Here is a 15,142-nt window from a genome sequence, read left to right on the forward strand (position 1 = left end):
GGTGGTGAGTGAATTATTTTGTTGAAATTTAACGGTAATAGAAGAAAAGGAATTGATGCTGGTAGTAATAAAACAAAAGTCGTGACACAATAAAAGTGCTAATGAATTCGGATACTTTGAAAATGTTTCGAATTTAAAGGTGTACCATCATCATGACAATGGCGTAGCGCGTTAATAGCCGGGTGCACTGAGCGACGAAGGTTAAGAATGTGAACATAAATCAAGCTTGATACACATTTTGGGGATAATGTTTTGAACTATGTTTCCATGTGACGAGCGACCGAAACAATGTTCGAACACATATTTAAATGCGCTAAATCATAACCTAGATAGTAAAGAAACAGCGCAGGGAATTTTATTTTCCTGAAAATACCTGGAAGTATCAGGGAATCTTATCATTTCTCTGGAAATTTAATAATTTTCTTACTAAGAATACATTTTAAAATAAAAACATTTAATATTTCTAGTTATTTTCATTCACATATTGAACTTTATAGATCCAGAATGGATTAATCTTCAGTAACAAACACATAAATTTATAAATTCTGAACTGAAAAGTTATAATACTTCAAGGCATTTTCAAGAATCTGGAGTCAAATTCCAAAACAGTTTTAAGGCTCATGGACCCCATTCCACGAGAGTTCTGGGAAAAAAATTATGAGAAAAACATCAACTGCAATCTGCTTTCATGCTATTTCTGAGGAATTTTAGCCTTCATGTGAAGCCTAAGCTTAAGATATTAAACTCCATGCGAATTTTCATAAGAAATCTCCGCTGAATATGGAATGGACTGAGATCTCTGAGATCTTCATAACTACTTGAAAGTTCCCAAAATATTCCTGAATTTAATTAAACTGCTTTGAAGTTCTTTTGTAGTTTGAGAAACTAACCTGATGCTCGCAACACATCACATCATTTCTTTTAAGTTCTCTAAACTTTTTCGGACTTCCTAAAGTTTCCACAATTTTTATAACGATCATGAATCTTTTCTAAAGTGCTAACAATTCACTGAATTTCTCGAAACTTTTTTTAAAATTTATGGAATTTCTCTGCTCTGAGGATATCCATTCTTTCTTGAAGTTTTCTTTTGTTTAGAGCTTTATTAGTGAGATCAATATCTTTCTCGAAGTTCTCGAATTTAATTAAACTGTTCTAAAAATGTTTAAGCTTGCGTGAACTTTTGGACTTATGTGGAAACCTCAATAATTTTTGTAGTAGGCCTAGATATAGTAGGCCTTGCCTGACTGTCATAAGTTAGAGATTGATTCTTTATCCGACCACCAACCAAGATAGACGTAATAAATTGTAGCTCTTAACAACAGCTTTTTTTACTTGTTGGCCTTGGTTACGGATATAACAATTGGCGACGAGGAAAATTTTGGAAGCACCTCGAACCTCGAAGCAAGAAACCTCGAGCAAGAAAATGTCTGACGAGGATCTTCGGAACGCCATCCTGCAGCTAACGAATCTCATCACGAGGCAGCAGCAGCAGCAGATTGAAAACCTGGAAAATCGGGGAAATCCGACTGCTGGCAGTGAGAAGATTATTGAGTCCTTGGCAAGCGGTTCCAAGATTTCCAGTACGATCCGAACGGAGGAGTTTTCTTCGATGGCTGGTATGCGAGGTACGAGGATGTCTTTACAAAGGACGGCCAATCCCTGGATGACGCCGCTCGTGTGAGATTGCTTCTTCGCAAGTTAAGCACGCCTCTGCACGTGAAGTACGTCAACACCATTCTTCCCAAGCATCCCCGGGACTTCACCCTGGACGAAACCGTCACGAAACTGAAGAAACTGTTCGGTCGACAGAAGTCGGTTTTTCATTCCCGTTACCAGTGCCTCCAGTATGCAAAAAGTGACGCGGATGACTTCACATCGTATGCTGCCATGGTGAACAAACACTGTGAAGCGTTTCAGCTGTCCAAGCTCACACCGGACCAATTCAAAGCTCTCCGTTTCGTCTGTGGATTCCAATCGCCACGGGATGCGGACATACGAGCTAGGTTGATCTCGAAATTGGAAGCCGACGAAACCGCAGTCAACGAATTGGGAGAAGCCACCAGCAAGGTAGCCCTGGAGAACCTCGTGGAAGAATGCCATCGCGTGGCCAATCTCAAGCAGGACACATTGATGGTGGAGAACAAAGAAGCACGCAACGTCAACATTGTTTCTCGCAACCAGAATAATCCTGCCTCAAAAAAGAACCAAAAAGTGCCGAAAACGCCATGTTGGAAGTGTGGCGACCAGCACTATGTTCGTGAGTGTCCGTTCGCTTCGCACACCTGTTCCAGATGCAAGCAACAAGGACACAAGGAAGGTTATTGCAACAGCAACAAGAATGCGCCGTCGAAACCGTTCAAACAGGCCAAATCCAAAGAGAACGTGAAGACAAAAAGCATCTTCACGGTTCGCAACATCGGAAGCAAGCGGAAGTTCATCCCGGTCGAGCTCAATGGTGTAGCAGTCAAACTTCAACACAACTCGGCGTCCGACATCATCATAATCTCAGAAGAAACATGGATCAGCATCGGACAGCCACCCACTCAACCGACGGAAGAATCTGCAGTTACAGCTTCTGGTGGCAATCTCAACCTTCTCGCTGAGTTCCAGACCGAGATCACCATCAAGAATGTTACCAAGGCTGGTCGCATTTTCATCTCAAGCAGCGCTGAACTCAACGTTCTAGGAATCGAGACTATGGATCTGTTCGATTTGTGGTCTGTGCCGATAAGCAGCTTGGTCAACGTCGTACACCAACGTTCTGATCAGTTCACCAATCAACTCAAACAACAGTTTCCGGAAGTTTTTCGAAGCACGCTGGGTAGATGCACAAAAGCGCAAGAGAAGTTGTACCTCAAACCTGACGCACGTTCTGCATATTGCCCGAAACGACCAGTAGCGTACGCTGCACTCGCCAAGGTGGACGCAGAACTTGAGAGGCTCCAGCAAAACGGTATAATTTCTCCAGTTCAATTCTCGGACTGGGCAGCACCAATAGTCGTCGTACGCAAGTCGGACAATGTATCAGTCCGTGTATGTGGCGATTATTCGACGGGGCTGAACAACGCGCTAGAATGTGACCATCATCCACTGCCTCATCCTGACGAGCTCTTTGCGGAACTAGCTGGAGCACGTTACTTCACTCATCTCAATTTGTCTGACGCTTACCTACAGGTCGAGGTCGAGGAGGAATCGCGAAAGCTACTCACGGTCAACACGCATCGTGGACTGTTCCAGTATAACCGAATACCCCCCGGAGACAAGTCGGCACCCGGCGCTTTCCAGCGCATCATCGACAGCATGGTGGCCGGCATCCCTGGAGTCAAGCCGTATTTGGACGACATCCTCATCGCTGGTCGCACCAAGCAGGAACACGATCGCAGTCTCTACGCTGTTCTCGAGCAGATCCGTGAGTATGGCTTTCACCTACGCCTCGAAAAATGTCGTTTCGCACTCTCCCAGATCAAGTTTCTCGGACACATCGTGGATAAGGACGGTATTCGGCCTGACCCTTCAAAAACAGAAGCCATTTCCAAAATGCAGTCTCCGAAGGATGTCCAGTAACTCCGTTCCTACCTCGGTGCTGTCAACTACTATGGTAAATTCGTTAAGCAGATGAAGCAACTCAGGCTCCTCTGGACAGCCTCCTCAAGAAAGATGCACGCTGGAACTGGACCAAAGATTGCCAGATGTCTTTCGAGCAGCTCAAGGCCATTCTACTTTCCGACCTGTTGCTTACACACTACGACCCGTCCAAGAAAATCGTTGTTGCAGCAGATGCATCGAAGTACGGCCTTGGCGCTGTCATCATGCATCGATTCCCGACCGGTGAAGTGAAGGCAATTGCGCACGCCTCGCGCTCACTGACCCCAGCAGAGAAGGAAGCATTGGCGCTGTCACCCGTTTCCACAAAATGCTATATGGACGACACTTTCTCCTGCAAACCGATCATCAACCGCTACTCAAGGTTTTCGGCTCAAAGAAAGGTATTCCTGTTTACACAGCAAACCGTTTGCAGCGCTGGGCCTTTACACTTCTGCTGTACGATTTCGACATCCAACACGTTTCATCGACGAATTTTGGCTATGCAGATTTTCTATCCCGGCTAATGTCATCGCAGCATAGACCAGATGAGGATTACGTCATAGCCGCCGTGTGCGTCGAATCTGAAGCAAAATCAATTCTCGACGACACCATCAGCAACCTTCCAGTCACGCACCAGATGATTGTGGCTGAGACGCGAAAGGATCCAGTTCTTCAGCAAGTGGTGAATTTCCTTAACGAAGGTTGGCCAGCAAATGCGAAGCAAGTTGCTGATCCTGATGTCTAGAAGTTCTTCGCCAGACGAGATGGACTTCAAGTTGTCGACAACTGCGTTATGTTGCGTCGTCCCATCAAAGTTTCGAAAGCGGATCGTTCGTCAACTGCATCGTGGACACCCAGGAATGGACCGAATGAAGTCTCTGGCCAAAAGTTACATCTACTGGCCTAACGTTGACGACGATGTGGAGCAATTTGTCCGTCAGTGCACTGCATGTGCTGAAGCAGCGAAGTCCCCGACAAAAGCAACCTTGGAGTCATGGCCTCTCCCGGACAAGCCATGGCAACGTGTCCATATCGATTTTGCTGGTCCGATCCATGGATACTACAATTTCGTCATGGTAGATGCTTTCTCTAAGTGGCCCGAAATTTTTCGCACTCAATCCATTACCACAACTGCAACCCTGAATATGCTGCGTGAAACGTTTTCTCGTTACGGCAACCCAGACACATTGGTCTCAGACAACGGAACGCAATTCACCAGCGAGCAGTTTCAACAGTATTGCCGTGCAAATGGTATCACCCATCTCCGCACTGCTCCCTACCACCCGCAGTCCAACGGCCAAGCGGAGCGATTCGTTGATTCACTCAAGCGTGGCCTCAAGAAGCTAGCCAAGGGGGAAGGATCACCCACACTGGAGCACCTGCAGACATTCCTTTCGGTGTATCGTTCAACCCCAAACCGAAACACACCGCAGTCGACGTCTCCAGCAGAAGCATTCCTCGGAAGACCAGTGCGCACCACTTTGGACCTACTGAAGAAACTTGTTCCTGTAACTGAAGCTGTCAAGAACCACAAACAAAACGAACAGTTCAATTGGCGGCATGGAGCAGTCAAGCGCGAGTTTGAAGAAGATGACCTGGTCTACGTTGAACAGCATTGCAGAAACGCCAAGTCCTGGATTACTGGTCGAGTCATCGAACGGAAAGGTTCCGTCAACTGTATCATTGCACTGGACATGAACGGGAGACCAAAGCTGGTGAGGTCGCATGTAAACCAAATGCGCCCTCGTTACACTTCTGATGATCCAGAGCAAGCGACGCAGCAACTACCATGGGAAATCCTGCTTGATGAAATTCTAGATGAAGCTGTACCGTTGGATCCAGAAGTGCCATTCAATCACGATGTCCCTATTCCTGTTGGTTCCGTATCACTCGAAGCTGATGGTCAAGTGGCAAGTACGTCTGGCGAAAATCCTTTTTCAACAATCGATCATGAACCTGCTGCTCAAGATGGAGAACTTCAGTCCGCACAAAAGCCCGTGTCATCTGAAGCAGTTGGAGACTTTATTCAACGTTCTGTACGAGAATCAAGAATTCCAAGTTTGCTCTCTTCCTATGACATTTTTCCTATGATTGTCATAAGTTAGAGATTGATTCTTTATCCGACCACCAACCAAGATAGACGTAATAAATAGTAGCTCTTAACAACAGCTTGTTTTACTTGTTGGCTTTGGTTACGGATATAACAATTTTCTTAACATCTCTAAAGTTCTCTGAAAGTCTGGGAACTTCTTGAAATTTCCCGCTTATTTTGTGGAACTAATTGAACTGAACTCCCCTGAAATTCACTTTGTGTGAGGAGCTTTACTAAACTTATTTGAGATGTTCCCGAAATGTCTATAAAAGTTCTCGGATCTGCCCTTAAGTTCCATAGACTTTTACGAAGTTCTCGAAATGTTTCTGAAGATCTCTGTACTTCTGTGAAAATTTCGAAGTTATTCTGAAATTTCAGGAACTTCTTTAGGCTTCCGCTCCGCAGCGAAATAATTAATAGTTATCAAGATTTGTCTGAAGTTTAGATTATCGAAACTAATTCATAGCTTCGTCAATAGTCTAGAGTTTCCTGATGTTTTTAAAACTGCCCAAAATATTTCTCAATTTCCTTAAAATTCTTTAGACTGCGACTTAGTATTTTTTTAAAAGAACCCCACAATTTTACTAGAATTGATTTAATTGCCTTTAAGTTCTACAATTTTCCATTAGTTTTATAAAGTTAATAAGTACTCACGGAACTTTGCCTTAAATCACTAATTTTCCTTGCAAGAAGTTTTCTATGCTTACCTTAATTTCTCTAATTGATCAAATGTTCCGGTAAATTTTCTGACATATATTTATTTATTTATTTATATGACTGAACATCAACAGGGGTTATTTGCCCCAATGATGTAACTTAAACTAAACATGAAAAGTACGACAACAAAACATCAATAAGTACATAGATAGTCATCTCGTAAAAAAAGGAACATTACAAAACAAACTAAACTGATCTAAAAAAAAAAAAAAAAAAAACAATATAGGGTATACGTCCCTAACCTCGGTCTAATATGCAGCCATAGATTACGTTTTTAATCATAACTCATCAATTAATTTACCTGCAAACGATATTCTACTGCTAAATGGTATGCTTAGATATGCTTATCATGTCGTTTGCTATCAGGAACCGCAAAAAGTTGAAAAACTTACTTTTTTTAAGACAAAAACTCACCAGGGAAATGTATGTAATATCGGTCTATTGTCCCCAAATTGGGTCTATTTATGGATGCAACTTCGTCCTATCCTGTTTGATTCTCAAAAAAAACGCTCTTGGTAACGTTTTCTTATGTATTTTTTTTTATCACTATCACTGTTAACTTAATACTCTTCATTCCTCAAAACATTTCTTAGAGAAAATTTTACGAAAACTACATTAAATCACTCAAGTTAAAAATTAAAAATTAAAAATTTCGCTTATCGTCTTTCGACCGCAGAATATCTAAATCAAAACATTGTGATGTTCATTATACAGATTTGGCAGAAAAAATCTCCCTTCCTGTTCGTTCCTTATCATCCAAATGCAAACCACATTGTTGACGTTACTCTTATTGCTATATGCTGTCAAATGAATTTCATGGGCCAAAGTTAGGAACATAGAAAAGAAATGTGTCCCTAAAGTTGGGTCCATGATTTACTTGTGAAAACGTTGTTAAACAATTAAAATAAACATAAAATATTCAAACAGTAACTGTGAGTTTTACGTCTAGTGTGTATTATCAGGTAATTCCATTCAATAAATGCCATAATCAGGCCATTTGATGATCGTCAGTGCAACCTTCCCATCTTAACCTTAGAAGTCATGGCGGCTAAAAACTCCGAACAGAGTGATATTCTCAACCAGTTTTATTACTTACGAGAGCTGAAAATGTATTGAAATGTTGTGATATAAATTGATTTGTGTGTGGTACACATTTATCAATCATCAGTGATCAATATTTTCCTTATTTTTTGTGTAATATTCCTTAATTAATTATTTATTTGCGTGATAGGCCGAATGAAAGGACTAGACCCACATTACATACCGTAACCCTATTTGATTTTGTAGGAAAAAAAAACGTTACAAATGCTTTTTCTTGATTTCCGCTGCGAGGGTCTTCAACAACTTTAGTATTTTTAATTGAAAGATCATTTAATTTTACATAACATATAACAAAATTAGCGATGTCGGAGAAGTAGTTTTGGAGATACAATTTTTTTTAAATAAAAAAATCATTGTTCCGCAACATATACACCACACGTGCATGGAAACGATGAAGACGCAAGGTAGTTCACACTTTTGGGAAGTGTGGTTAAAATCCTGTATCGCTCATTGCTGTCTCTTGTTTCTTTATATTTATCCTTGAGTTGTATAAGGAATTCATGTTTCCCAGCATTTTTGAAAAAAAAAAATAGATTTTTCGGACCACCCTAACACGAAAATGGGTACCCTAATGGCGGAATAAAAAAATACGAGTCTAAAAAATTTTTTATAAGGAAGAACTATACCAATTTTCATGAAATTCTGAGACTCACTATAACTTTTTTTTCTATGGAATAACTGTATATTTATAATTCCCTGAAGCTTTTCGGATCAATCATAGAATTCTCGAAACATCTTAACTCCTTGTAAGTCGCTGTAAATTTCCTTAAGTTAATGGGATTTTTCTGATGTTATCTAATCGTCCTCGAAGTACTCAGAACTTCACTGAATATAATGAAGCAATAAAAAATATCTTAATTTCTTAGAAGTTCTCTGGAATTTCTTGATAATATCAGTACTTGCTAAAAGTTCTCGCGTTTTTTTTTTAATTAATGGTACTTCGTTGATGTTCTCTAATAAACTTAGCTAATTTTTCGAATTTTCTATAGATCTTGAAGTTTTCATGATATAACACTCTTGAAATACTCTCACATTTTCCGGATTCCAGTGGCACCGGTGGTGTAGTGGTAAGCGTGATTACTTCTCACCCCAGCAGGTCTGGGTTCAATCCCAGTCGGCGCCGCCGATATGTTCTGAGGCATAACATCTCTGATCACGCCTTCCTTCGGAAGGGAAGTAAAGCCGTTGGTCCTCGGTTCATGAGTTGATGGGTCGATAGGTAGGGTCCAGGTGTGGGAGCTGTCTCCCTGGCGTTGGTAGCATTGGTGCTCAGCACGGAAAACAAGATTGACGGAAAACATATCATATATTTTTTATTACGTTCCAGAAATTTTCTCTGAGCAAACCGAAGTTTCCGGAAATTCCGGTTTCCGCAAATTTCTTCAAATTTTTTGAACTGCACTTTAATTCTCTGATCTGCCTTGACGTTCTCGGAGCTTCCCTAAAACTCTCAACTCTAATGACGATCTCAGTTCTGTTTTTAAATAAATGGAATTCTCGTAAACATCTTTAAACTTCCCTGGAATTCTCTGGATTTCTGTGAAGTTCCTGAAATATTTCGGAAGTTTTCTGAATCTGAATCTGAATCTCTCGGAACATCTTAAGGATTTTATTTCCGCACATCATGGAACTATCCTCAATTTGTCTAAACTCACGCTTATAGATTTTTAAACCAATTCAATTGTCTGGGCTAAAGTTTCGGGGACTACCCCTTAAAATCTCTGGAATTCTCCAAATATCTCTAGTTATGGCTTTTCTGAGATCAATAGAACTTTATTAAAGTTTCCACATTTTTGATAGAACGAAACGTCAAGACATAAAAAATGTTGTGATCTTAGACCCACGATCTTCTGCTACTAGGCAATCGAGCTTCTTTTCAATCATCGAGTTGTTATTAATACCATGTAGTCATATTAACAAATAAAGCGATTGAAGAATCTTGAATGTGTATGGGCCTGAGATTAGACTCATGGTGTTCTGCTCTGTAAGCAAAAACGATCGCTCTAAGGCCATCGAGCCCCTCATATCACATCATACCTTTGTTGTTGGAACTTTTTAAGCCCGGCACCGACGATGACGACAAGTCTAGACCTATAATTGAAATAGGCGGAACAACCAAACGTAAACAATGGTTTTAAACACAAAATTCTAGAGAATCAAAACACTCCCACGCAAACTAACAATGCCATTCGATAAAGGAAGTATGCTCTATTAGATGATGGTGTTAGATTGCTTGTATGTGCTTTGATTCTCGAGGAATTTGCGTTTAAAGCTATTGTTTACGTTTGGTTGTTCCGCCTATTTCAACTGTTGGTCTAGAAGTTTCGTCGACAAAAGCCAAATTGGAGTGAAAAGGACTCATATAAGAACCAGATTTGCTTGCCGTGTAGAAAATTTTGCATGTGTCTAGGGTTTAAAATCTGGATCTCGAAATTTGTTGTAATATTCCGGGATACATTTTAGAGATTTTGGACCAATTTTTCAATGCTGGGACATAAAAATTCGAGATCTCCAAGACAAACAAGTTAGGAAAATTGTGCGGCCTGGAATAATTTTCATATTTTGAATAGCATGTAACTTCACAGTCCTAGAAAAATTTAAATACTTCTGAAACGTAAATAACATTTTATGATCTCGGCCATGGATTTTTTTTTCTTCTAAAATATTGTCTTCGAAATGTTTGGACGAATACAAAAGCTACCAAGCGTCGAAGAGTTTTCAAAATTCTTATCATTTAAAAAATGTCAAGCGGATGCATGGCTGGTAGCGATCACTGCTGTCAAAAATAGTGATTTTAGTGACCATGTTGAAGAAATAAGTGACCAATTAGTGACTTATAGTTGTAAAATTAGTAACTAAAAAGTGACCTAAGAGAAAATAAATGTATTATGTTTTAGACTTATTCAATAAGTATCTCATAAACACTTATGTACAATATGAACCTTTTAAGCGAAAGATTGAATAGGAAGTTTATTTCCAAACCAATGGTATTAGTCAGGGTGTCTACTAACTGCAAAAACCTGGAAAACCGGGAATCCTCAGGAAATTTTATTTTTCCTTAAACTACCTGGAAGGCTCAGAGAATTTAATAATTTTCTTCTTAAATTGTCTCGTTATTTTCATTCACACTTTGAACTTTATAGATCCACAGTGGACTAATCTTCAGTTTTTTTTGGAGCATGCATATTTTCTAGAAATTTTAAATTTGAATTAGTTCTGCACTTAAAAGCTATAATACTTCAAGATATTTTCAAGAATCTGGACTCAAAATCCATGCACAGTTTCAAAAGCTCGTGGAATTTTAATATAATTTCTAAGGACCTCATTTCAAGGAAGTTTTGGGGGAAAAAAAAACTTTTAGAAAAACTTCAAATGCAATCTGCTTTTAAGGTAGTTCTGAGGTATTTTAGATTTCTTGTGAAGTTTTGAGTAGAATTTCAAGAAACCCTGAATTGAATTAAAAGCAATGTTTAATGAAAACTCTGAAAATTTCTGAGGGGCACAACTCCTTTAGAGGAAAATTCCAAGGGCCTACTGAGGATAATTTTATGTTTGTGGGAGAAAACGAATCTGGAGCATAAGTCCTTGGAATCTTTTTGAAAATACTAAAAGGAGGATTACAATTAAATCTGAGAATAACTCCAGAACATCCTCAAAGGAATTCGGAAAATAAGTTCAGGAGGGTTCGCCAAACAAAATTATGAGAAGAAATCTAAGGAATTAGTGAGGAGAAATGCCAATGAATTCTTAGGAGATTTACAATGTGTGTAGAATTTCAAGGGAAGCTTTGAAGTTCTTTTGTGGGTTGAGAAACTAGCCGGATGTTCACAATACTTCTCATCAAATTCTTAAATTTTTGTGAAGTTTTCGAAGTTTTTCTAAATTTCTGGAAACTTCCCTTAAATTATCGACACTAATTTAAAACTTTTTCAATAATCTAGACTTTCCTGCCTAAACGATTATTGAATTTCTTTAAATTTCTCTAGACTGCCCTGAATTTTCAGTATCTTTTAAGAATCCGCAACTTTACTGAAATTGCCTTGAAGTTTCGACAATTTCCCTTAAGTAACCATTATAAACGCTCACTAATTTTCCCTGAACTTGTAGTTCAGGGAAAATTAGTTGAAGTTCTCTCGTTTCTGATATCTATTCATAATTCCCTGACGCTTCTGACGGTTTCGGATCAATCATAGAATTCATGGAATACCCCATTATTCCACGGAACTCCTTGTAAGTCTTTGCAAATTTTCTTAAGGTAATGGTATTATTCGGAAGCTATCTGATCGTCCTTCAAGTACTCGGAACTTCGCTGAATATCATCTAAAAGTGTCTAAATTTATTAGAAGTTCTCTGGAATTTCTTGAAGATATCACTGCTTGCTGAAAGTTCTCGCATTTATTTAATTAATGGGAATACGTTGATTTTCACTAATCAATTTAGCTAAATTTGCGAGTTTTTTTTAAGTTCTTGAAATCTCCATGATATAACACGCTTAAAATACGCTCACGTTTTCCGGATGTTCATATATTTTTATCACGTTCCAGAAATTCTCTCGAAGCTTAGCTGAAGTTTCCGAAAATTCCCTGAGTTTCTCGAAACTTCTTTAAGGTTTCTACCATTTCCTTGGAATTGTTTGAACTGCTCTTTAATTTTCTGACCTGTCATGATGTTCTCGAATCTTCCCTCAAGCTCTCAATTCTATTGAAGATCTCGGTTCTGCTGCTCGAAAATAAATGGAACTTCCGTAAACACCTTTAAATTTCCCTGAAATTCTCTGGACTTCTGTGAAGTTTTTGAAATATTTCTGAAGTTTTCATAAATTCTCTGAAGGACTCTGTACTTCCCTGAAATTCTCGGAACCCTTAGGATTCTCGATTTTTTTTTAAACTGCTCCAAATGTCTGGACTTAAGCTTCGAAAACTGCTCTTAAGATCTGAAATTCTCCAAAAATCTCTAGATCTAGCTTTTTTGAGGTACTTAGAACTTCTTAACAAATGCACAATACGCCTCATGTTTTCTATATTTCTCAAGTTCGCTTGACACCTGTGAAGTTCTCTGAAATTCTAAGAACTTCATATAAGTTCACGAAAATTTTTAGATGCTAAAAGAACCGCTTTCAGGTTCTTAAAGCTTCCAGTAAGTTCCCCGTATTTTCAGCTTGGACTTACTCAAATTAAGTAAGTGTTAAACTTCAACTTTCAATGGATTTGATTGTAAAGCTGTTTCTTTAAAACTGATTGCCATGTCTTAAAAACGTTTGGGTAAATTGCGGTGGTTTTTGATCCTAAATAAAGTATATTTTTAACGCGTTTAAAAAATAGCTTTTTTTATTATAAACTTGGAATTTATCCATTAAAGTACTGGAAAAACCTGGAAAATTCAGGTAATTTTATTCAGAAAAATAAGTAGACACCCTGTATATAGAGAAAGACGATTAAACGCCACAAAGCAAAGAATGATCAATCTTGAAATAAATTCACGCTAAAAAAAAGTTGAAAATAGTGACTGATTACAAGAAAAAGTGACTTTAGTGACTTGGCCTTAAAAAAAGAGACTTTTTAGTGACTGGCTTGAAAAAAGTGACCAAGTCACTAAAAAGTGACTCGCTACCAGCCCTGAGCGGATGTAATATTTCCTAGACCATTTTTCGAAATATCCAAGGCTTGGAAAACTTTCAAGATCACGAAGTAAAAAATAAAAAAAATTGTGATAAATTGTCCTTGACTATTTTGATATCACAATCAAGGGAAAAAATAGAAATTGTATAATCTTGTCTGGACAAATTTTGAAGATAACGGACTTGAATTTCTACAGGGTAATTCGGAATAACTGTCACTTAAATGGTCATTATGAGCGTTCAAATGCATGATTTTTTGATATCAGTATATTCCAGAGTTCCAGACATACATTTATAACATTCAACTTACCATTTTTTAACTCAATTATATCTCCCTTTACCTTTAGTTACCAGCCACATTTGTTACGAAATTGAACCACAGCTGGCAAGTTCCAGCACTTTTGGAGTCCTCACACTTAGAAATACCTATGACGGAACACGTGACGTAATCCATCCGATACTAAAAAGTTCGAAAGTACGTTTGATTGAGCTGAATTTTGCGTCTATTATGACTCAATTTTATGTCAAAATTGACGCTCGTATATGTCAGTCTCAGAGCACCTAAATTTACATCAATTTTTCTGAGTGTGTAGCCATCATAATGAAGTAATGAAATTGTGTTGTTAGCGGAAATTTAGGTGCTCTGAGCGTCAATTTTGACATAAAATTGAGTCATAATAGACGCGAAATTCAGCTCAATCAAACGTACTTTCGAACTTTTCTGTCTCGGAGCACTTAATTTTACGTGACATGCTTGTTTACGTCTCATTCTTTATGTCAAAGATGGATTCCGTCACGTGTAAGATTAGGCATATCTAAGTGTTCTCTTATACCCATTGAGAATTGTATATTTGTGAAATCGGTGACAGTTATTCTGAATCACCTTGTAGATCACGGAGTAGAAAAAAAAATCAAAATATTAGTGATTCCATCAACACCAATTGGACAGTTCTGGTCTGTCGGATCTTTGTCGGACTTTACACGCGCTGATTTGTAATTAATCTTTTTAACACAAATGTGTTACCAAATCAAGCTGAGATATGATGTGATTTTTTAAAGATAAATTCTTTATTCTTGACTTTGTTGGTCGTAATAAAGTGGTTTTAGTGACTACATTTTATGAAATAGTGACTTTTGGGTGCGAAAAGTGATTTTATAATGACTGACTTGAAAATAGTGACCTGCTACCAGTCCTGCTATAGAAGCACAATACCTTCCAATTGTTCAAAAATTAGGACAAAATTTAGGCATCGATTGGACTATCAGATCCTACACACTGCAAGAAAAATGATCAATCTTGAAATAAATTCACGCTGAAAAAGTGGAAAATAGTGACTGATTACAAGAAAAAGTGACATTAGTGACTTGGCCTTAAAAAAGGAGTCTCGAGTACATAAATTTTATATCTTAAGGACAAGTTATAACGAAGATTGCTGCTCTCCGCATTTTCATGGGGCTCAAATCCCATCATTCAGATGCAGCAAAAACTGAGTAGCATTTTCAGCATTCCCACGAATTGAACCATGCTTTTCCATGGAAAATAAAACGTGAGGAATACAAAGATTCTACGCAAATCAAGTTCTGTTAGCTTATTTGGCAAGATTTGCAAACTCATCCATTTTCCGTAATAATTCTCAATTCAAATATATAACCTTTACTAACTGTAGTCAATCATCATCCTAAGGCAATCTATAAACGCAGCTTTGATCTCCTTCCTAGACCCGGCACGCTTCTTCCAAATCAAGTCTTGCGTAAACGAAAGGATTATCATTGAACCCCGCTCCGATTAACCAAAATAAATAACGCATGGTAAACCGCCTCTTCATCGGCTTCCTGTCGCCGCTTCCTGAATCTTTTCGCACCGCCTTCGTCCGTCGCTTGGTGGCGCCTATTGTATCCTTACCCAGCAGCAAAACCACACCGGAAATGTCACATCCTTCTGGGTAAAAAGCGCTGAACAGTAGAAAAATAGCAAAAAATTCTCAAACCCAACCAACCGTCAACGACCCTCGCGAAAAGTGATTCCTTCT

General features: G+C 38.7%; 1 protein-coding gene and 1 pseudogene across 1 annotated transcript in view; one reads left to right on the top strand and one right to left on the bottom strand.

Annotated features, from left to right (window-relative positions):
- goe (gone early) overlaps positions 1-15,142 on the bottom strand; it is a 284,648-nt gene that overhangs the window by 217,743 nt on the left and 51,763 nt on the right. The gene's annotated exons all lie outside the window — the stretch shown is intronic.
- LOC135707123 (uncharacterized protein K02A2.6-like) overlaps positions 1-15,142 on the top strand; it is a 46,927-nt pseudogene that overhangs the window by 5,502 nt on the left and 26,283 nt on the right.

Source organism: Ochlerotatus camptorhynchus, unplaced genomic scaffold, assembly GCF_037179485.1.
Source record: "Ochlerotatus camptorhynchus isolate MF236.1 unplaced genomic scaffold, CSIRO-AGI_Acam_v1.1 ptg000304l, whole genome shotgun sequence".
NCBI classification, from domain to species: domain Eukaryota; kingdom Metazoa; phylum Arthropoda; class Insecta; order Diptera; family Culicidae; genus Ochlerotatus; species Ochlerotatus camptorhynchus.